Raw genomic sequence first — 24856 nt, 5'->3', positions numbered from 1 at the left:
CTAAGCAACGCTGCCTTCCGCTTCCCGGAGTCATCCCAGGCTCCGACTGTTGCTTGTGCTATCTTCAATAATTAATGCTAAGGCAGGCCACATTTTCCTCCTGCCAGGTTAATGTATTACGGCAGTAAAAAGAAGGCATCTCTGATCGGAGGCACACAAACCTGTTTAACTTTTGGATCCAGTTTTTACATGGAGAACTGCAGAAAAACCTCTCTATCAGCGGACCCTGCGGGCTCATTAGGAAAAAAAACAAAAGCACAGGAGCTTAGCTACCGCTGTGTTACACGTAAGCACATAGCTTTTATTTATTCATGTGTATTATATTCTATATCAATAATTAATAATCTGTTTTCTTGTTGATTTGTTTACAAAGGTTCATACAAGATATAAAACGTCCTCTAAGGGGAATTCAGGGGTTCAGTGTTATTACACTTATAAAAATAGCAGAAAAGCTAAATCAAAGTGAAAAACACTGTGAGCTTACCACTGTCTAAATCAATGACTGTATATAAAATATATTTTATACAGTCTTCAGTTCTTTGTGCCGTTTTTTGTTTTGTTTTTTTAATTTGTCAAGCCACTTAACACTGACCTATGAATCATTCAAGCTTAAAAAGGAAACCTAGCTCAGGGGATAAACCAGTCTTGTGTCTACACATAACAGAGAACTAAGAACCAATTTTAAATGATATCTTTAGGCATTTCTTTTACCGACATCTTGTTGTTAAAAAAACACATTTGTTACAATTTCTTCAGTCGAATCTATGAATACTGGCAAAGATAACACAGTTTTACAGGCATAAAATAGTATTTTTGCACCTACAAGGTGATTACCAAAAACTTGACATATCTCAGCATGGTGTGTACGGTGTGTCTTTAAAGGAAAGTGGGCAAGTAGAGGAACAAAGAAGAAATGCCAGACCTAAACCACTATCTACAGCAGACGAACAGTATACTTGTGTCCTTTAAAACTGGGGAAAAGTCCAGCAAATACCTGACACAGGACATGAGAGATCCATCTGAACCTCAAGTTGATCCATCTATTGTGTTTTTAAGGAACTGAAACAGGGAGAAAAGGCTGGGGTATTTAGGCCAAATTACACAACAACTGGACTGAAAATCGGTGGCAAAAGGTCTAAAGTCAAACATCGAAATTGGGAAATTTTTGGTGAAAATCACCAATAGTCTTTATGGAGAAAGAAAATATTAAGAAATAAGGGTGGTTAAAGATTTTTGCACAATACTGTACTTTGACCTCCTAAGACCTGGCGTCCACATATGTGGACATCACATTTTGGGATGTCTAGACCAAAATACCTAATTTTTCTCTACAAGGGCCTGATATCCACTTACGAGGACATTATACTGCCACTGTTCTATGAACATTTAAAACGAATGTCCTCATATGTTGATCTCATTTTTCTCAGAAACCAAAATTAGGTAAAAAAAAAAAAAAGAAAAGAAAAAGAAAAAAAGGAACAGGTAATTCTTTGTTTTTACATTCATCAGGTCCCAATCAACCCAAATAGCAAAGAAAAATTAAATATGCATGCCATGAAAGAGTTCGGGTCTTAGGAGGTTAAAATATGTGTATGTTGATACTAAAGACCTTTAAACCAATAAGATAAGAAAAACTATACAGTATATTCTCTAATTATTTGGCTGTGAAGGCTGCACGGTATGGTATATAGAGACTTTGCAGTCTGTTTTCAAAATAGCAATTAGTTTTCTAAGGTGAATTTAATTTATGTGGTGTAAGAAAGCAGGCTCAGTAAGTAAGTTAGCAAATCACCAGTGTATTCATGTCTGCATTAGGAAAAGTTAAATGCAAACTGTACATCTGGTCCTTTGTATTCCTGGATAAACATGTAGTTAGCAGATTAAGGTGCACAAGCAAAGTGACTATAGCTACATTTTAATGAACATGTTTAGTGGATTTAATCGATTCTTATGTACAGAGTTAGATTGTGTCTTCACCATCTGTAATTACCAGAAAATAACATTTTGTCAAGATTTAATTTTGGGGTTTTTTTGTGGTTCTGGGTAATCCTTATCTGCCACGCAAACAAACCATTAGTCAAACCAAAGTTGTGCTTGCTGTTATTGTAGGGAGCTGTAAGCATATATCAAGAGTTTAACATTGACAACCTGTGTGGGTTGCGTTTGATCGCAGTAGATTGATAATGGTAGAGAAACATAAGCAGATGGCAAAACCAGAAATTATTTACCAGTTTAATACCAGAAAATGCACAGAAAAGTCCTTCGTATCGGTTTAGTCTGTTGACGTGTAATAGATGATTTTGCGCTACATTTGTCATGTAAATAAATGATCTTCCCACTGTATGGTATGTGGGTGTGGAACAGATGTCGCTTCTCTGGGACTGCATATGAAGCCCAGGTATACACAGGCCCTGTGAATTGTTTTGTTAATTGCTATGCTGCAAATAAAATTAAACAACAAAAAAATTAAATAAAAAATACCTTTGTGCACATTTACCAGCCATTACCAGTGATTGAGTTGGGCAGAACAAAGAAAAACAATACTTGGATTCTTTATTAAATTTTTTAATGAATATTTAAATGAACATTTAATAGTATTCCCCCAGCCTTTCATGGCAGGTGGCCACAATCCTGGTTCTGGCAGGGTTTCTTCCTCTTAAAAAGGAGTTTTTTCTTCCCACTGTTGCCAAGTGCTTGCTTAAAGGATTTTCACTGTATTATTTTAAGGTCTCAACTTTACAATATAAAGGGTCTTGAGCCAGCTGCTGTTGCAATTTGGTGTTAAATAAATAAAATTGAATTGAAATGGTGTTTAATTGCCTTTTGCATTGAATTTTGTGGAATCACGTGTTTTGTTTTGTTGTGTTGTGTTTTTTTTGTTTTGTTTTGTTTTGTTTTAACTAAGTCCTTTGCTTTACACGACTCTCTCATGAAACATAACCAAAATAACTGAAACTGTGCTCTGCAGTGATGTGGATTAACATGACCTTGACTCTGCAAACACAGCCTATAAACATCTGTTGTGAGTCATGATCATGAGTTGGAGAAAGTCTGTAACCTCAGTTCATCCCACTCTGTGTAAGGTGTGTTTGTTCCTTGAGTGTGAAAAGGGACACGGTCTGCTGGCTGCCTGTTGTGATTATACCTGTTTTTGTTGTGTTTTATGTGCTGGACATTCTAGTAGAATGTGAGTCTTATATAACAAAGTCATTATTATCATTATTGTTGTTGGAATAATTAATAGTTTCCCTAGTATTTATTTTCTCTGCCCTTTGTCTCACTTAGACTTTTGTTCCTTAGTCCCACTGTGTTTCTTTGTTCATTGTTGGTGTTGACTATGTTTGTTTCTTTGGGTCTTTTCATGTTTTACTTTGAAGGTTAGTTTTCCTGCATGGTCCGTTTCTTGATCATTTTCACCTGTCATTGATTGCATGTTCGCATCTCACCCTCTTCTGTGTCTAATCTGTAATCACATCATTAGATACACGCAAGTACCTGGTTGGGCCTTTTTTGCCTTCAGAACTCCCTCAATTCTTCAAGGCATAGATTCAACAAGGTACTGGAAACATTCCTCTGAGATTTTAGTCCATATTGACATGATAACATCACACAGCCATCAGAAGTTGGGTAGGTTTACTGTGGTCATAATACTGTGGTTTGCTGGGCTTGGTCGGCAATAATATTCAGGTAGGCTATGTGTAAATGATACTCACTTAATTAAGGGGTCCAAAGAGTGCAGAGAAAACATACCTGACAACATCACACCGCCATCATTAGCCTGAAACTTTGATGCCAGGCAGGATGGATCCATGCATTCATCTTGTTTATGCCAAATTCTGACCTATTAGCTGATAGGAGTGGCAACTGGTGTGGTCTTCTGCTGATTCGGTTTGCTGTGTGGTCAGCAATGCTCTTCTGCACACCTTGGTGTAACTTGGGATTATTTGAATTACTGTTTACTTATCAGTTCAAAGCAATCAGACCATTCTTCTCTGACTTTAAGATAGCGTTTTCACTCAGAAAAATGCCAATCGCTGGATATTTTCTCTCTTTTCGATCATTCTCACTTGAGATGGTTGTGTGAGAAAATGATATACTCAACGTCTTGGCAACAGCAACACCACATTCAAGATGACTTGAATTAACGATGTTCTTTGGATTTATTCTCTATCTCACCTGTGTTTTGAATTCCTGTTTACTTTATGGGCTTTGGGTTTTTTTGGGTTTTTTTTTTAGGTCTTTGGTTACTTACCGGTTGGTTTACTAAGCCAAATCCTCTATGCCATATCATATCACATACACTGTAGTCCAGTAGTATTGTAGACTCCAGATGACAGCTTACAGAACGTTTGGACTGAACCCAAACCACCAACCTTTTTATTACATTCAGCACTTCCAGTAATGATTTTGTTGTTTCTGCAGTACCACATTCACTTGGTATTTGAGTATTGGTTGGACAGGATGAGGCATCTAAAGACATCAACTTGGACTTGATGACTTGCATTCTTGCAGTGTATTTGCAGCAATAGACACTAAAACCCTCTTTATTGTTGCATCAATTCTCACTTTATGAAAGAGGAATACTGATGAACTTAGGTGCCATTTTTAAGCAGACTGATCTATTCCTGTTTCCCTCCAGGCCTATTACACAAATGAAATTAAAATGATTAGCTTTTGAAACATTATCCACTGGCCCTCATTTTTGGTATTTCATTCACGCTCTTTGTGTACTACAAAATTTCCCACCATCCCACTTTTAACTCTTTAAACTCAGACTGGCACTCAGGTTTGTGTTCAGTGTTGATTTAGGCTGAAACTGCTTCTTATGCACTTTTGAGGTAAAGACCAAAGGGGCATTGGTGTTGGAGCTATCCATACTTTCTTACTTTGCGCTCTCCTGACGCCTTTAAGTGGCTGCCCTTCAACTGTAACATTTTATTTGAAAGTGAAATAGGTCCTCTAAAGAGATCAGACCACTTCTGCATGCTCTTCCCACATGAATTTCAATGAACTGCTGCACTTAAGCGGTTCAGCTCCACAGCCTCCTCCCTCACAAACTAAGTGAGCCCAGGAAAAACAAGCCTTGCAATTGGAGTAATTTTGTAAAAGGACGAATCGCATCACACTGTGACAGTAAGTGAGAAAGAGAATTATAAAATGAGACGCCCAAAATGAAATGCCAGCTTCCTTTTATTTTAGCGAAAACAGCTGTACAGTTTGTTGTTTTGCTCCCACTGTGCTGTATGTGGCGTATGACAGATTTCTATTAGTAACCCTGTGTCTCGCTCTGAGCTCATTACGTGGCCAGATGGGAACAACAATCACCTCCTTCCATCCCCACAGCTGTGACAAGGTCCTGACACGTCCACAGAAATAAGATTCACACAGTGGGTAGCATGCAGTCCTGTGTTTCTGTGCTGCGTTTCATCATGAAGGAGGGTGATTGCTTATGTTCTATCAAGTCGATGAGAAACATTGATTTGATGGTTTAGTCTCATATGTCCAATTGAAATTTTGACCTTTGTACCATCAAATGCCATCAGTAAGGTCTGCTGCTGGCTGAATGATGAACAGATATGCGTCTGCCCTATACTCACTCAACACGGTAACGATGTACTGATCCCTAAATCAATATGCCACATGGTTGTTTGTGTAAGATGGACCTACTTTGGCTTGAAGGATTCACTGTTTATATCTAGATACACTCAACAAAAATATAAACGCAACACCTTTGTTACTGCTCCCATTCCCCATGGGATGGACATAGAGACCTAAAATTCATTCCAGATACACAATATAACCATCCCTCCCAAACAGTGGTCACAAATCAGTCCAAATGTGTGGTAGTGGGTACATCTGCTATATTGAGATAATCCATCCCACGTCACAGGTGTGCCACATCAGGATGCTGATCTGACACCATGAGTAGTGCACAGGTGTACCTCAGACTGCCCACAACAAAAGGCCACCCTGGAATGTGCAGTTTTTTGCGCTATTGGGGGTCTGGGGACCCAGAACCGGTCAGTATCTGGTGTGACCACCATTTGCCTCATGCAGTGCAACACATCATCGCATGGAGTCTATCAGATTGTCAATTGTGGCCTGTGGAATGTTGGTCCGCTCCACTTCAATGGCTGTGCGAGGTTGTTGGATATTCGTGGGAACTGGTACACGCTGTCGTATACGCCGGTCAAGCACATCCCGAACATGCTCAATGGGTGACATGTCCGGTGAGTATGCTGGCCATGCAAGAACTGGGACATTCTCAGCTGCCATCTGCCCTGAACAATGTGAACCATGATTCATCCGTGAAGCGCACACCTCTCCAACGTGCCAGACGCCATCGAATGTGAGCATTTGCCCACACAAGTCTGTTACGGCGACGAGCTGGAGTCAGGTCAAGACCCCGATGAGGACGACGGGCATGCAGTTGAGCGTCCCTGAGACGGTTTCTGACAGTTTGTGCAGAAATTGTTTGGTTGTGCAAACCAATTGTTCCAGCAGCTGTCTGGGTGGCTGGTCTCAGACGATCTTGGAGGTGAACCTGCTGGATGTGGAGGTCCTGGGCTGGTGTGGTTACACGAGGTCTGCGGTTGTGAGGCCGGTTGGATGTGCTGCCATATTCTCTGAAACGCCTGTGGAGACGGCTTATGGTTGAGAAATGAACATTCAATGCACGGGCGACAGATCTGGTTGACATTCCTGCTGTCAGCATGCCAATTGCACGCTCCCTCATTGCTTGTGGCATCTGTGGCATTTTGCTGTGAGACAAAACTGCACATTCCAGGGTGGCCTTTTGTTGTGGGCAGTCTGAGGTACACCTGTGCACTACTCATGATGTCAGATCAGCATCCTGATGTGGCACACCTGTGAGGTGGGATGGATTATCTCAATATAGCAGATGTGCCCACTACCACACATTTGGACTGATTTGTGACCACTGTTTGGGAGGGATGGTTATATTGTGTATCTGGAATGAATTTTAGGTCTCTACGTCCATCCCATGGGGAATGGGAGCAAAAACAAAAGTGTTGCGTTTATATTTTTGTTCAGTGTATGTAGCACCCTGGGATTTTCCTCCTTATGTTGCGAGTATTCCTACAAATCTGTTTGCATTAACCTAACTTGGAAGAAAATTGTCTGACTCATTTAGGTTTCTCAAGCAGTCCCAGAGAAACTCCTGAGTATTTGTCCACTTAAATTTCATCTTAAAGTAAAGGCTTTTTATATCTCGGCCTGAAAACTTCACTGACCCTTGACTGAATTCTGAGAACTTCTTCCTGCAGGGCATAAGAGTCTCTGCCACGAACAATTTCTTTGACAGACTTTGAAGGTCCTTGCTTGAAGCTGGTTACCATACTAATGCTAAGGGCTTCTCTGGTACAATACAGGTCATTTCAGCGTCTCAGCAGACCCTCAGTCCCTGTGTGAGCTGGAAAAAGGAAAGAAAAAACCCACTTATCATCCTCCCTGGCAGATTTCTGTTAATCTCTCCTCTTCCATGAGAGACGCAGTGGATTTGAAGCCACTGCATGCTGAAGATTAATCTCCATTAGGACATCTTAAGCGTAGAAGTCATATTTAAGCCTCATTAAAGAAGAATTCCGTTTATTTTGTTTCTTTCTTTCTTTTTTTTTTTTTACCAAAGGCTTACCAACCTCAAAGCTGAGGCCCAAATCACTTTGGTCTAATTATTGAGCAACAAACGTATGAAATCCCAGTTTATCTTTGTCTTTGTGCCTTTAAGACATTTTTTCAAAAATGACAAATATCTTTATTTACTTTGCTTTTCTCTTTTTTTTTCCACCTCTTTTTGGTTGCTTAATGCATGGCTGTAGCTAATTATTGATAGATCTACAAATAATTGTTTGATCAATTGCCAGAGCTGAAGGCAACATCTTAAAATGTCTGGGGTTTTTATTTGTATTTTTTTCATCAAAAGAGACGCCATTTGTTCCACGAAGTGCTTGAAAAACGATTTAAAACGATTAATTTTGAACAAAAAAGAAAAACCGCTCTTCTGAAGAAATAAATGTCAGCTGTTCAGATATCCGATGTATTTGCAGTGATAAATCGCCATAGTAAATATTTCTTAAGACGCTGTATCGAGAAACATTTGATAATGTGGATATTTTCACACACAAACTGAAGCTTGTGAGTATAAAACACATTAATATCCAACACCCAACAGCAGAGGCTGGTGCTCTGAGTTTTTTCAATAGTAGGAAAGCTCTATGTCTTCAGTATGCTGGTTGAATGCTTATCAGCTCTCCCAGGCCTAAAACTTTCCCGTAAGCAATACAGCAATTGAATACAGAATAGGACAATTTTTGCTGGCATATTTGTTATGGCCTATAATATCAAGTGCTGTTATGAGCAAGAATTAGAAAAACAATTTATCTCACTCTTTCGGCAGACTGTGGTTATGGGTGGCAGCTCTGCTTTTGAGTGACACAGTTTCAATCAACCTTCTCCCATTCTGTTTTATGACAGTCATAACTATCTGTCTTCATACTGTATGCTGTATGTGCAGCAGTCTAGCTGAGAGATAGTTGGCTCTCAATAAAGATTTAACAGAATAAATTGAAAATAATGTAAGCCAGAAGAGAGTTTTAGGGAGCGTGTCAACAGTCAGTCTCGTACGTAGACAGACAGCATTGGTGATTAACTGTCAGTCTATTTAAAAAAAACAAACAAACAAAGAAACAGGAGGGAGCAGCTTTCTCTTTTCTCATGGCAGGCGTCTGCAACAGTCAGAGGAAGCCAGTATGCAGGAAGTCATCTGCATCTAAATAAAGACCGCCAATGGCTTTGTCAGAGTCCATTAAGCAAATTGCCATATTTGATGAATGCATCTACCATCTCTTTTTGTACCACCCATTCGTACCAATCAGCCAGAAGCAAAAATGACTTTTGTTTGCTTTCCTAAACAGGGAGGAGACCCCGTGAAAAAAGAGTCGCCTGAAATATCATTTTGATGCAAATTATGATCGATTTGTACGTTGTATGACGCGTGAGATGAGTTGCCTCATATCAGGTGTGCAATGAAATTCACTCACTCAAGGCTACTGAGACCTATTGTGATTAAAAATTGGAAATTGATGATCACTTTTTGCATGGATGCTAAATGAGACAATTATTACTTTCCCTTATTTAATTATTTATCCTCTGTGTCAGTTTGCACAAACAGCAAATTTTCCTCTGAGTGCTTAACGTCGTAACTTGAATGCAGCTATTTGGGTTTTTTTTTTTTTTCTCGTTCTCCTCACGATTAAGGTGCTTGATTGTTCTTGCGACTCTGTGGCATCATTAGCACCAGGTCTGGGTTATCAGTCAAAGCTGAAACAGCTTCAGGTTAATAGCTGCACTCACTCAGTCTACTTATTCATCTCTGCTGCTTCCAGAAAGCCTCATTTCCTCGATCTGCAGCTCACTTTCCTACTTTCTGTCTTTTTCCAGCACTGAAAACAGTAATGAGAATCCTTTACATGAATCAGGGGTTTCTAATAGTCTTTTTACTTTCAGTTATATAATTTTTACCAAAATAAGGAAAAAAATAATAGTCCCTCTGTACCTTATAATCTCTGATATTGTGAAATATATGTTAATAGTTATTGCACTGTGACAAAACATCGCACAGCAATAGTAGGGCTGAAATGACTAGTTGATTATCAGCAGCTGATAGTATATTGAATTATAGTAAATTGAATGCCTTTTGACCGCTGGTCAGAAAAACATTGCATTTGACGACATCATTAAAGAAAATTATTTGGTAAATAGGAGAATAAAGAAGCATTAAAAATCATATGTTTGCACGATAAAATATATGGACGAAACCACTGAGCCACACCTCTGTCTTGGAATTTGAGTGTTTTCAGTCCCATTGCCACAGGAGTATGAAATATGAAATCAAGTGTCTAGCCATGCAGTCTGCCTTCACAAACATTTGCAAAAGAATGGGTAGCTATATAGAGCTTGTTTTATTCATTGAATAAAATTCAATGAATTCAAAGTCATTTTATGAAATGTCTACGCTCCTAGATCTTCCACAATCAACTACAGGTGGTATTTTTGCAAAGTGGGCGTGTTTAGGAACTGCAGCAACTCGGTCACCAAGTGCCACTCGTCAAGTGCCGAGGCACATAAAAGTTACAGACTTTCTGCTAACTCAATAACTGGAGATGTACAAACCTCCTCTGGCATTAAAATCAGCACTAAATGTGTGCAGCAGGAGCTTCATAGCAAGAGTTTCCAGCTTCATGATAGAATAATAACAAGCACCAGATGGATAGGTGTAAGCATGCTGCCACCGGCCCTGGAGCAGTGAGATCATGTTCTGTGGAGTGATAAGTCTCACTTCTCTATTTGGCAGTTTCATGGATGAGTCTGCATTTGGCAAATGCTAGGAGAGCATTACCTGCATGACTGTTGTGTCAACTGTAATGTTTGGCACAGGTGGGATAATGCCATGGGGTTGTTTTCCGGGGCTGGCAGAAAAAGAAGTTTGGTGCAGGAGGACTTGACTGGCAGAGCTCTGATCTCACCTCTGAGGTGAATTAGAATGGAAACATCAGTATCCGTCCTCACAAATGCTCTTCTGGATGAAGGGCAAAAATTCCCACAGGCGCACTCTAAAATCTTGCCTGTAGATTTTGAATGGGATGTCATAAAAGCTCCTGTAGGTTTAATGTCTCCATGTGTATGAAAAAAACACACAAAAGTGTCTGAATATGTTTCTTGCAAATCTGAGGTCAAGCTTAAAGCTATGCACAGCATCATCAAGGAAAAACACAAGAAGCACAGAGTTGTGAAATTTAAATCCAAGTGTTACATCCTGAAGCTACAGATTAATCTTTGCTCATCTCACCTCCAAAGGTGCCATCAACATCCCAATACACAGACACACAAGAGACTATCAGGACCTCCAGGAGTCTGGCCAACATTATATCTCACATGTGCCTTCAATACTGATAATTCAATGTGATACCTTCTCCTGGTTGGAGGACAAAAAGCCCTACGGCGGCAGCAGAGGAAGAGAATAAGAAAAAAAGAAGTCGTCAAATCAGGCCAATTAAGTGGATTACGAGTTATCTGCAGCACGGCGTGTAATTGGTTTTGTGTTATCGTTGTAATGTCAGATAGGTACTAATTGAAAAGCCAGTTTATTAGTGGGCTGACAGTCTGCAGAGGGTTGGGCTGTGGTTTTAAAGGTCTTGTTTCAGATAGCCTCCCAAATGATTATAGATAATAGGCTGCTTCTACTGAAGCTTGTGGTGCTCTGAGATCCAATCCCCATTCCTGTTTTCTGCTGACTTCATTCTCCTTTCGCTCCAAGTCTCGTGAGCATATAATTTAATTTTGTGGTAATAACGTGTTTTATTCCGATGTTAAGATTTTATTTGCAGTATCATGCACTTCTGGGTTTTTATTGCGCTCTTACAGCAGTGTGCTTACAGTACTGTACTTGGCAAAAGCAATATGTCTGACGCTACTGTGAGTCATGAAGCAAAACACCAGAGTCTCTGCAGTCTTATTTTGTGGGATTTCTGTACAAGCTAGAGGGTAGTGTCTTGATGCAACCACAGCATCCGAAAAACAAATGTGTTCGTTCATACAGACAGTGCAGACTTCAAACACTATAATGTGGTTGCCAAGGCTTCAGATTTTTGGCATACAGGTCTAACATGGCAGCAACTGATTTACGACTGCCAGACCTATTTGGCAATGACCAGGGCAGGAGAATAAAAGATGAAAAATGCCTCTGTCTAAACTCAAAATCACATAATCCTAAAATCTCAGATAGGGCAGCAACAATTGTGAGCTGGGACTGAAAAAAGCCTCTGCGGAGGCTGAAGATAAAGAGTACCTGCACAACTCTTTGTCAAACCACAGAAACGTCTTTTTTGTAAAGAATGACTGGATGTGGTTGGACACACTTACAGGGATTTCTCAGAAGTTGTGAAACCTAATAGTGAAGGTTCTCCATCGAGTCCTACGATTCTGCAAATGGCACAAAATGAGCTGTGAAAACGGAGCATGAAGCTAGGATCTTTGGCATTCAAATGGAGAGAGAGCTGAGGTGTTCAAACTCCAGCTATGCTCCATCTTTCATGTCTCGTATCTGCAAACCTCTGAGTGCTGTTGCAGGAACTGAGTGTATAGTGACCAAAGAAAATGATATACCCCGACAATCATCTGCGGTCGACACAGTCTGACAAAAAACAGGACTGTTTGGATGGTAGTGCCCACTTTAAGCAAGCAGGCTGCTGAGCACTGTAGCACTCCTACTGCTGGCTCAGTTTTCAGCGTTGATGGGTGCAGATGGGCTGCATGCAATTTGGCTGTAAGGACAAGAAATGCCATGGAGGCTGCTGATGCATGCAGCTAGCAAGCATGCATTATTCAAAGACTGAATGCAGAAAAAGAAAAAAAAAAGTGATGTCTGTCTCATAGTTGGCGGATGGACTGCCACAACGAGTTCTCATAGTCAGCCGTTTCCTCAACAGTGCTCAATCAGCAAAAAGAAAGCTTTCGTTGAAATGGTATCCTTAAAAAACAAACACTAGGCTGGGATAGTGATGCAGCCAGTTTTTGTTCACCTCAGAGCAGAGAGCATCTATTCAAAACATCAGCAGTAAGTGTCAACTACCATTTAGGGTGTATATGTGGAAAAGGAAGGTTATTGAATTAGCCTTGTCTGTAAAGTGAATTGGAATTGATTGTCACATTCACTTTGATTCTGCCGGGCATGCTTTTATCACCAAACAGTGCTCGCAGCAAACCAAGCATCTGTAGGCTGAGCTAATCTTCTTTGCTTCAGTGCTGAAAGCGACCCTCCACTCCATAGTGCCACAATCACAATAAGACTGGTTTCAATAGTGACATCCGAAGATGAAGGGATATGGCTGAATCCATTTAAGAGCCCACGGGGCCTTGTGATTTCAGCTTTCTGCTTCTAATAGATTCAGTTTCAGTCTGAATTGATTCAAGATGCTAAAGAAGCTTTCTGGCAGGTGATGCTAATCCAGAGCATAAAATGCATCAAGCACAACCCAGCTTGCCTCTGTGTTATTTCATGTATCTGCTGGTGGAGAAATGAAACACCCCATGCAGATAAAGAGGAGCAGTGAATAGCCAGACATCCAGTATATTAATTTCAACAATGTAGGGTTTCATATTTAGGAAGATTTCACTTTTCTAGCATCTCCAAATGCATCTGCATATCACTTTAATGCATACCAGCTGGTATTTGCTATGTGATTATTAGGACCAAAGGGGTTACTATTGGCAGTCAGGGGACTGAAATGTCAAAACCACAGGTAGATAAAAAGAGGAGGACAGTCAAGCCCCTCAGATGCTGAATGTCTTCACTAGCTTTTTTGTAATTCCATCTGTCTGCCATTTACTGCTGGGCAGGTAGTGCACATCAGGTTTAATTGAGCTTTTTTTTTTTTCCTGTGACACAGCTGTCTGCTTTGGGAAACGAGGTGGTGCTGTGACAATGAGCCACAACAGCAAAGTTGCAGGCTGTAAAACTCTGAGAGAGCTACAGGGAACTGCAGAGTCGGATGATAATTCTCAGTGGAATCGTCACTTCCAGTGAAATCCTTCACATTACATACAATGCAATCATTTCACCCACTGTTAATATAGAATATCTATCAGAGCAGCTTTAAGGCTGTGTTAGATTATATAAGGTGTTGCCAGAACAATGACTCCACTAAACACTGCGTAACCCTACATCAAGGTTGCACATTTATAAAGAATATGGACTTTTATCAGAACTAAAAATGCTGCGTAGCTTTATGATGTAACAGATTTTTGAACCTTGTTGTTTCTCAGTGTACCAACATTTTGCTTTTGTGTATGCTTGTGCCTCTGTTTCTGTCTCACAAATAATATAAAATAACAAAGAAATCTGACAAAATTCTGCAAAATCCTAATCCATGAGTTTCAACAGGTTATTAGAGTAGATTTATTTAATTTATTAATAACAAATATAATCTTAATCAATAAGGAATTAATCTTATCGATTGTAACCTACAAATGAGAATACAAAATATTAGGAAAACGTTTAAGGGCAATCCAGTCTAGTTAAGTAAAATCACTTAAGCTTTATGAACTCACCAACACAAACTGAGGATACAGATGCTTAAGAAGAATTTAGGGTAGAGCTGTTGCATTTCTTTGCTTTAGATTTTACATGTGTACCTAATAACTATTATTTTCTCTGGCAATAATGTATAGCAAGTGTGACATATAAATTTCCTGTAGTTATTACTATTACATTTATGCCCTCAACACCTTTTTCAAATTGTTTATTTGACCTGCTTGTTTGAGCACTCTGGGACTTGTGAGATTAATACCTCAGTGTTAAATCTATGCTGTATTGTAGCTGCAAACCCTTCTGAAACCCTATGTCGTAACTGTGGACAGTGTAAAAGATGGACGTAGCTTCTGGGTCTGAAAACTAAATCCAGTGTGTAAGTGCTTTAAACTTGGATTCTTTTTAAAGGGGCAACACATGGTGGAACCTGTGGTTGCAAAAAAAAAAACCTCCGGTCCTACAGAAGTGGGGGGGAAAAGTCCTCTGCTGAGCTGGGATCTATGTAAAAAATTTCCTGCTGAGTTTACAGTCTTATACATTCATTTTCAGCCATAATGTGTAAAACACGAGGAGCGTTTTTGTACATTTTGGTCACTCTAAGTGTCAGAAAGGAGGTGGTTCACAGTTATATCTGTCCCCATCGTCACATCAAGTCTCCATACACCCAGATGCTGATGGTGAAAATGTTCTCATGGTGTCACAAAATAGGGGGAGGTGTCTGGATAACTACATCCACCATTAATTGTATTGAATCATTTAAAAGTTTAATATTCTTTCTTGATCTCTTCTTGTTGTTAACTGTCTGCCCAGCTTTTGCTCCTGTAGTGGTGTTGTGCATTGTGGGTTTCAGAGCTTTTTTGTCTGCAAACAGCTTCCTACTGCAGCCAAGTATTGAACCAAACAGTAAAGTTGGGACATCCAATTAAGCTGAAACTCTTTATCAAGCTTCGCCAGGTAATAATTCTCTGTACAAACAACCCTGTTCACACTTTAACAAGGCTGATTATTGTCGCTCTTAAGTAGACATGGCCTCTCCTGTGTCTCTGTCTCAGTGAGGAAAAAACCCCACAGACTTTCTCTTAGTGAAAAAGTTAGATTGTTCATTAGTTTAGTGGCTCCATAGCAGGTGGTACCATCACCTTGGGGGTTGTGTCATGATCAAAATCCAACAAATCAAACCTGCTGTGTTGAACCTCTTGCAAATAAGGGAGTAAATGAAAGCAGCTCTATATTGTTCATTAGTTTCTATTAGTGGGTAAAAGTAAAATAACCACATCACATCAGTGTTTAACAGCCTGTCCATCAGCAGTGTAGCATGAAACTAAGAATAAGTGTTGCAGTGGCTGTGGGTTGGGTTTGATGCTCTTCCTGAACAACCTCCCCACATTTGATGCAAATGTAAGCATTTTTGTGCCTAACAATTATTATTTTAATGATTAAATAGACACAGTAGACATCCAACTTGTGTTAAAGTTGTCTCATTTCACATCCTGCTTCAACAAAACACCCCGTGTTTATTCAAAACGCTCTGAAAGCACCAATTCAATGAGGATTTAATGTTAATGTGTATTTGTGCTCTCTGAGGCTACAAGCTCTGTTTGGAAGATTACCGACTGACTATTTATTATCACACAGAATGACAATCAAGCCTTTTCAAAAAACATCTCTAGCTGATTGTCTGAATATCGCTGAATATGGTCTGTCTAAAGAGCTTGTCCCTCTTGAGCCCAGCATGCTTCCTGCCTGCCCTTCCTCCTCTCCCCTCCTCCACTCCCACCATCACATCCGCCTCCAGCGCTCTGAACTCTACATCCCTGAAAGTTCAAGGGAAAATCAGCCGCCATCAATCACTAATGCAAATGAGGAGAGCAAGCTCTCTGGAGCAGCTTAGCCTGTTGAACATCACACAGCAACAATTAAAACCCCTGAAAGCAAATCATCTTCAGTAGACCACTAAATGAAAAGAGCCTTCCTTTCAAGAGTGCTCAATAGTGGCAGGATTTTCAAAGGCTCTTGCCCATGTGTGCAGTTTAATGATGAAAGTCAGGATGGGGGGCTGTGACGGAGGGAGACTGCACTCTGTTCGGCAAGGTTGTTACCATGACATTTGGTGCAACATCAGACTCAAGAGGATCCTATAACATGCTATTACAAAGGGTCATTCTTATTTAGATATTCACATGCTTTCCTGCTCCTCCTGGATCCTACCAAACTGTTTCAGTGTGCCACACATAACCCAAAACTTTACTAATTAAGAGAAGTACCTGTAAGGACAATTAGATTTCAGTGTTTTAAGTCTGGTAATTTCTTTAAGTGTTTGACCTTTCTGCCTTTGCAGGGAAGTTTGAGAGCAAGGTAAAACACTCCTCACAGGACTCTGGCCGTAACTAAGTAATTAAAAAGTGCTCCACTAGGCTCTAACCTTATTATTCCAGCCTTTGAGAAATATCTTCAGATGTTCTTAAGCACTCCTCAATGGATCTCGGTGAGAAAGCCTATTGCAAAGGAGGGGTCTGAATATATTTTACCTTGTACTCTGTGACATTTTGAAATCTAAAAGTCATTCTTATTAAGAAGAGCTTTGCTTTGCATCCTGAATAGCGGCTTTGTTCTCCCTAGCTCCAGGGAGCAGCATGTTTTTCATGCTGACTTCCACTCACTGAACCACACATGATGCACAACACATAATTACCATACACAACATGTTGACTGTGTTGTCTGGGGGGGAAAACAACGCTCTAAAACTGCGTCCAGACAGCGAGCAATTAGCTTGTCAAGCACCTCTTTGAAGCTGACATTTGGTCAGTGGACTCCAGGCTCCAGTTGCCTAGGTAACTCTAAAATGTGTTTACTACCATGTCACAAGTCAATCAGCAGTATCATGCGGTCTCATTGGTAGTTGCTTGAATCACTGGCTTAGAAGTTGAGAACAATTTGCACTGCTAGCATTTTTTTTTTTCCCCCGCCCAAGTTACTTGAAGTCACTTGACTTTCAATGAAATAATGATACAGCCACTCATAGACACAACAATACAATAAAAACTGCAGTTCATTTTGAAGCAGGTGAAGGTTCTAGCTTCATGGTGCCCCTTGAAGCATGCCTCAAAAGCAATTCCGCCCTCATAAACGCCTATGCTAAAATTTCCAACTTTCCAGCGTTACAAAACATGTTTACAGCCTGGTACAAAAACTGTTTTTAGCCTATCCAGTCTTCAAGTGATGACGTATGAACCCTGCTTATGGGGCCAAACCACTCTACGCGTTTATTAAGGCTGTTGTGTTTTGAAAATGTTTTAATGCTTTATATCTTGTTTTATTTAATCTGAACAAGCTGTCATGAAAGCTTTAACTGGCAGCTGCAGTCACAGAGAAGCTTGCATAGCTCTGTTTGGGAATGGCAAATATGACAGGGACACTGCATTAACTTTCTAAAACCACGATCGACTGTTTCAGACTGACAGCGTGAGGTGTTCCGCAGTAAATTGACTCACCGCCACACTTTTTCGGTAAGTCAAATGTTTGTTTGTTACGTGTCTGCAGGCGGCATGATTTCTTTCCCTCTCCTTTTGTTTGCTATTTCCTCAGGTACACAGACTGCAGGCTGGTGTCAATTTGTGGATCTCCAGCTAATTAGAGGAAGGGGGCTTTGATTGAACAAACTATGAGTGCACACCTTGATAAGGAGACTCACCTGTGGTTAGGGTGGCTCTCTCTTCCTTGCGTAGAATTGTTTGGCACATGTGTAGAGTGCCTCTGGTGTATTTTTTTTGTTTGAAGGTTGTGGTGGGAGTAAAGAGGACTAGGTAAGTCTGGGGAACCCATACACTTACTCACATAGAATCTTTTCTTTTAGAAACACTAGGTAAGTAGGTTGGTGCCACCCATGTAATTTTGAGCTTGTTTTGAGTTGAGGATTAGGGTCCCCCCCCTTTTTTTTTTTTTTTTTTTTTTTTTTTGGCACAACCTAACTGTCCCTTTCTCCCCCACATTTGTTGTATGAATTTGGGTTATTGTTTTTGTGAGAAAGCTGCCATTTAACTTCTTTCTGTTTATAAACAGAAGAAAGAAGAAGAGAAATAACAAGTTAACACAAACCAGTGACACACTCCAGGGCCTGATCAACCCTGGCAGGGCCTCCTTGGATGAGGGTGTCTAGTGATAATGGTCGAAACACCCGATGAATCCAAGGTCCACTACTGACTATGTGTCCCAAACTGGTAAAGTGTCTTGTCTGCTTTTCCTCATAACAGCCATCCTTCAAGATTTTCTCCATTTAAAGAAATGCATTATCAGGGACTGTAACATCTAGTCCTTTTTACTGAATCGTTTATAACACTTGTACCAGGTTTCTGGAGTTGTTGTGTTACCCCCTCCTGCCCTCGAGGAGGCATAACAGTGTTTGTAAGCTAATCAGTAACCGATGTTTTTAGCTAGCTAGTTTAGATGAGCTGTTGGGGAAAGCTGTGTTTGTTAGCTAATCTGTACACATGAATGAATTTACCCCAAATTTAAAAAATAAATAAATAAAGTATTCTGAGCTGTTGATTAAAATCAGTCCTATAGTTCAGACATTAGCTCTGCTGCTTCGACTGAATGTGCATTACTCCATATAGCTTACATCCTTTGAGAGAAATACTATGAAGCATACATATATGGTGTCCAGTACTGAGGCAGCAGTTTAAACCTTTATACGCTTCTGTTTTCCTGCAGATGACCACTGTGCAGTAGCACAACTGAACCAGGACTGGAAACCTGCCCTATCATCTCATCTCAAAGGTAAATATTCTACTAGATAATCTCTTAGTATATCAGACCCCTTTTTTTTTTTTTTTTTTGTAAAAGCTCACATCAGAACAATAGAAGTGAAAAATGTAAGGGCAAATCTTCAGAACCTGAAGTGGGTGAGGACAGGGAAGAATCAGTTTTATTTCACATTTGAAGAATAAATTTCACATTTTCAGTTTGTGATGAGTCTTTCCTTTGTGATTACAGGAGTTGCCCTCAGATTCAGACCTCAGCATCACCCAGTGACCACAGAACAAACAGCTTATATGTTCACTCTTTGTAGTAACTCCAAAATTAAACGGTGCAAAGGCTAAATTACTATATGATGTACTGTCAGTGGATGCTGCAGCTGTTTTATTGATAAAGTTAAAGATGAAAAGTTAAAGGGTTTAATCATCCACATAACTGGTGTCACTATATAGGAGCATAAACAGAACCTTGGGGATTAATAAAGCTCCTGATCTCAGACCTGCACAGCTTCTGTTTTTAACACTGAATGTAGAGTCCATTATATTTTCCATCAATAAAACCCGATGTACGGTCAAAGGTTTAAAATTAACATTGAACTAATATAATTTAATCCAGACTTCTATCACAGAGTGTTTTATTTACCATAAGATATTCAGAGTCATTCATATTTGAGTAAACTGAGAGGATAATATAACTTTTGGCAGGACTGAATATAACATCATTATGTAAAGTTCCAGGCCCTCTGTCCTTTATCTGAGGATGGTGTGACTACTTCTGACATTACACAAAGCAAAGGCCACTGTCACACTGTTCATGAAGTGCTGGGTTTGTCCATCTTCTTGGGCGGCCTTCAGTGGAGGTCTGGTGAAGACATACCTCATATGAGCTGTTCGCACTAAAGTAAAAAATACCATCAGTTATGCGGATACCCCTTTGGCGCCAGCTGCAAGGCTGGAGCTGAACAACAACACCCTGATAACTACTATGTTTAGTCTGTTCCTTCCCATTCCATGCAAGGCCACCTGGGTTGGCTGGAAGACTGTTTACTTAGCCTGGCGGGGCGAAGGACACTGTCTCAGCTGAACTCTGGACACACACACACACACACACACACACACACACACACACACACACACACACACACACTGATATGCACACACACACACTGATATGCACACACTGATCCCCCCTCCCTTTCCAAACGCCTTCGATGCTTGTGCCCTACCAGGGAAGATGGCAGTCGACTGGACCAGCACAGACATGCTGCAGGACCGGATGCGCTGTCTACACCGGCTCTCTCTTACTCTTTACCCGCCCCTGTTGCTTGTCTTGTGTGTCTATGGTGTATTGATAGTCATGTGCTTTTTGTGCTGAGGTGTTTTTTCTGCTATCAAACTGTTCTCCCACTAGGAGCTCAGTCTGAGTGGAGTTTTTTTTTCTCCTCCTCTTACCTCATGTAGTGTATTTTCGTTGTTTTTTTTTCCTATCAGCCTACCTTTCTGACATGTCTCCCCAATGTGATGTTTGTGTAAAGTTGGTCAGAAGGTTCCTTTGTAAGTGCGCATGCGCCATTAGCGTGCTGCCTGCTGTAACCCTAATTTCCTTCGGGATTAATAAAGTATTCTGATTCTGATTTGAGGGAGGTGTTGGTGAAAATTATGAGTCCTGCTTGATCTCTGTGATGAGCATCAGTCCTCATGACGTTTCTGAAATGCTGTGTCTCTCAGTGGATCAACAGAACATCTGGGAAAAGAGCGATGTGATGAAAGGAAGGGAGAAAGTTTCCCCAAAACTCTGGACCCAGTTTCCAGATAATTCTGATATTAACAGTAACTCTGGGCCTCTGTGGAGTGCGCAACTGACGCCATCTCTGCCTAAAATAGGATAAGAAAAACTAAAATGTGTTAAATCATTCAAACCATGACTACAATAACAATGCAGGTTTGTAGCATTGCTAATTAGCTAGCAACAAGCCTCTAACACAGTCCATATGCTAACGGCTAATCTAACTAACGAATTAACAGGAGCTACAGAGTGATGTCACATGCTGTAGAACTATAGAAGCTGTGTCTTTTTGAATATACAGCCCCGTGGTTGTAGTTACCTTCATTTCAGGAGAAAACTGGAGCAGTGGGTGGACTCTGGCTCCAAAAGTACAACATGGCAGCTCCAAGAAAAGAGAAATTTTAGCTTCATTTTTGTAGAATAGGAGGGAGCGGAGCCAGGTCCTCCATGTTTTTACAGTCATTGTTCAAAACCAAAAAGTGTTGTCACAGTGTCTGTGCTCCAGCTTGGGCTCTGGAATACCAGCAGATATTGGGAAAGTGGAAATGTTCCATCTCAAACATTTCCCCATCACCTTGACATAAAGATCTCAAAATCAGGGAAAACATTTGACAGCTGAATCAAACATAACATAAATAGTTAAAGTTATTATAAAATAATGCTAAGCCTTCAAATGAAACTATTCCAGTCCTTTAGTCGACGTCACATAAAGTAAGAATCTTGATATATAGTAGTGGCAGTGTTTTTGAAGCTTTTTCCATTGTCTTTCTTATTAATCACATGCATTTTCTTGACTTCAGCTTAAAAAAACGAAGCCTTGTGGACCTTAAAACAGTTAATTATCCACTGGAATATGAAAGATAAAGTAAATACCAGCAGACACTGTGAGCCACCAAGTAATGAAGTCGCCCAGTGAAATCTGGATTTTAATGAGAGTAAAGTAAAAAGTCTCCTTCACATCTCAGGACAGCTGGAAACAGATCACCCATGGATTTAGCTACTCCTGTAGAGAGCCACAGTGGGTTCCAGTATGTTTATTCATCAGATAGATCAGTGTGACTAAACTGTGTGTATTTGCATGGGAGTGTGGGGATGAACGCGTCAAATATTAATTAATAATATAAACTGGTTTCTTTGCAATTAGCGCTCTGTTTTTAGCCTTGGTTGAAAGAAACCCGCAGGCAGAATCTGAAAATGTCAGTGTCTTTAAATTACTCTTTGCTTTGTAAGAATAGTTTAAAATATGTCACAAGTCTGGATATTATTCTCCAACTCTGCCATTGGTCCTGTTTTTCTTGCCGCTGTCCAGCACTGAGCCCCACATGCCTCAGCTTGATCCGCAGCACCTGTAATCAGTACATTTACTACCTAAGAGCCAGCTTTTGATTGGCAGAGATAGGCCACACATGAGAAGTAAATCTAAAGGCACCGATCCAACTCACCATCTGCTTGTGGACAGGAAAGTCTGCATGGTAAATCATCAGAAGCCCACATCACCTTCACGATGTCCTTGTCCTTTTCTACCCTGGAGGTGAAGAGGTTTGAACTTGCGGCCTGGCAACTGTGGCAATCAATGCTGTGACAGAGGTGATTATCTTTGACTTTCATCTATTCTGGTCAGTTATTGTGAAACTGAAAGTGTTGGGAGAGACAAGGGTGCACTGTGGCTCTGGGCAACAAGCTGTAAAGGCAATTATCACCCTAAAATGTTGTTATTGCAAACAGAGCTGTCACATTTCGGGGGTTTCTGTCAATTCGCCACCTCATTCTTGTTGCTTCAAGCTCTGGGTTTGCTTGTGTTCTTACTTTTCCCCCTACCTTTTCTCTCCCTCTGTCTTTTTTCTTTGTAAACCTTGCCTCGGACAAGTTTTGTCTGTTTTCAAGTTTTGACTGTCTTCGTGTGTTTAACAGAGCATTAAACATTTATATCTTGGACTTAAGTCTGCCTCAGGTGTCGTGCATTTGGATCTTTTTTCCTGTAACTATCTCACAAAGATGTATCTTGTTGCTGGTCCAGAATATAATGTATTCCTTTTTTGGGGTTATATATATTTTTTTTTTGGCACATTTGCAATTTTAGAAAAAACTGGTAGCATAACCTTGCAAACTTTTCAATATTTATTAGTTATTTATTGAATATTTTTGTGACTTGTGTGTTATTCTTTTTTCAAGGTGCTTCAGCTACTGCTAAGTGAATGATAGAGAGAATCTGCAAAATAAAGAAATGGTATGAGCCACAGTAATATTACTGATTACCATGAGATTAAAGTATTGGGTAATTATATTTGTACAATTTATTGCAGATAACGTAATGTAAAGAACAACCCAAATTCCAAAAAATACGGTAAAATGTAAATAAAAACACTGCAGTGATTTACAAATTTCATAAACTCATATTTTATAGAAAACATGAAATGTTTAAAGTGAAACAACAATTCAGCACCTGGACTCTTGTACTGAAGTATGCAGTGTAGCGTTGTCATCCTGAAGTATGAAAAGGCAAAAAAAAGGCATCATCAGGATGGAAGCATATGTTGCTCTAAACCAATATATACCGTTATATACTGAATGCTGATAAAAGCTGGATGGTCCTTCTTCTCTTTAGTCTTGAGGACACAGTATCAATGTTTTCCTAAAAGAAAACCAATTGGGATTTTTCTGAACTGTGTTCACAGACAGCGATTTCTGAAAGTGTTTTAATGTAGTTCCACCCAGGGGCCTGAAGATCACGGGCATCCACTACTGATTTTTTTTGCCTTGTCCCCCTGTGCAAAAAGATTTGTCCAGATTCTTGGAATCTTTTGATGATGTTATGTACTGTAGATGAGCCTTGGCTATTTTATGTTGAGAAACATTATTCTGAAATTCCACAATTTGGGGTGGGGTGGGGGGGGGGGGGGGGAATCATTTCGTCTGTGAAACTGCATCTCTAAGATTCTCTTTTTTCCCCTATGAAGCTAAATAATTGCTAAATATTCCTCCAATTATTTCGTTTTAATACCACTTCCTTTTCCAGGCTTCTGTTGTGCCTGTCCCAACTTTTGCAAAACTTTTTGAGATGTGTTGCTGCCATTAAATTCAAAATGAGCTTAACTTTTTTCTTAAAATGGTGCATTTACAGTTTTGTTTTGTTTTTTATAATTTCCTATGTTCTACTGTGGACAAAATATGGGAGAGTTGTATCAGAAAAATTGCAATTAGTTGCAAGTTCAAGTTCAAGTTCAAGGTTCTTTATTTGTCACATGCATAGTTATACAAGTATAACACACAGTGAAATGTAGCCTGACACGCTCCTCGACATGTGCAAAAAAATTGGGGGGGGGTGTAGAGGAAAAACATTATATATATATATATATATATATATATATATATATATATATATATATATATATATATATATGTAGTATATACATTGGGTGAATGTGCAGTAGTAGCAGCAAGCAGGTGAATTCTGTACATTAATATGAATAGACATCTGACTATTTTACAGGATAGACAATATAAACATATTTAAAATTAAAGGAATTGAAATGTACATTGTGCCTTGGTTTAGTGAGATTTGCATATCATTGCATCCTTTTTTTGTTCACGTTTTACACAGCAGCCTAATTTTTTTTTGGAATTAGAATAAGATAAAACAGCCCTTTATTCTCATTGCACATGCACAACAAAATTGTGGGATATCCATCTGGGCACATTTTATGCTGGGATGCCCTTCCTAATCTCAACGCTCCCATTTGTCCAGGCTTTGCACCGGCACCAGGTTAACACTAGCCCATTAACCCCTGAGGCTGGGTTTGTGGCTCCTTCCGGGCATCTTTCACATGTTGACCACTACATGGACGTGCTAACTGTCGTGAGAAGTGGATTTATTCTGGGAGAGACCAAATCTGAAATTGTGTGGGTTTTTAGCATTATATTATCTTAATGTATTGTAGATGCATTAGTTATATGTTGTGTTGATGGCAGTTTTTTTTTTTTATTATAGTTTATAATCTGGGAGATGGTCACATGACTTTATTGCCTTTTTATGAAATATGGAAAAGCCCGTGGCGTGATATGAGCAAAGTGGCTCAGCAGCAGCAGCTTATAAAAGGCTGCCTGTTGCTCAATTAGTGGCTGCTAGTGATGGAGCCCGCAAGTGCTCTTTAGCCCCGCCATGTTTGAGCTCTGTATAATACTCAATACATGAAAATAACAAATTTTGGT

General features: G+C 39.9%; 1 long non-coding RNA gene across 1 annotated transcript; it reads left to right on the top strand.

The window, feature by feature from the left end:
* Positions 1-29: 29 nt before the first annotated feature.
* LOC146651236 (uncharacterized) lies at positions 30-18865 on the top strand. Its single transcript, XR_014907825.1, has 4 exons — positions 30-286; positions 17561-17613; positions 18167-18324; positions 18818-18865. It is a non-coding gene; the product is annotated as an uncharacterized LOC146651236 (long non-coding RNA).
* The last annotated feature ends 5991 nt before the right edge of the window (positions 18866-24856 follow it).

This window comes from Rhamphochromis longiceps, linkage group LG16, assembly GCF_057381845.1.
Source record: "Rhamphochromis longiceps isolate RC_006_pf linkage group LG16, R_longiceps_female_GT1.1, whole genome shotgun sequence".
In the NCBI taxonomy this organism is placed as follows: domain Eukaryota; kingdom Metazoa; phylum Chordata; class Actinopteri; order Cichliformes; family Cichlidae; genus Rhamphochromis; species Rhamphochromis longiceps.
The sequence above is the reverse complement of the archived record's forward strand: the minus strand, read 5'-3'. Positions and strand labels throughout refer to the sequence as shown.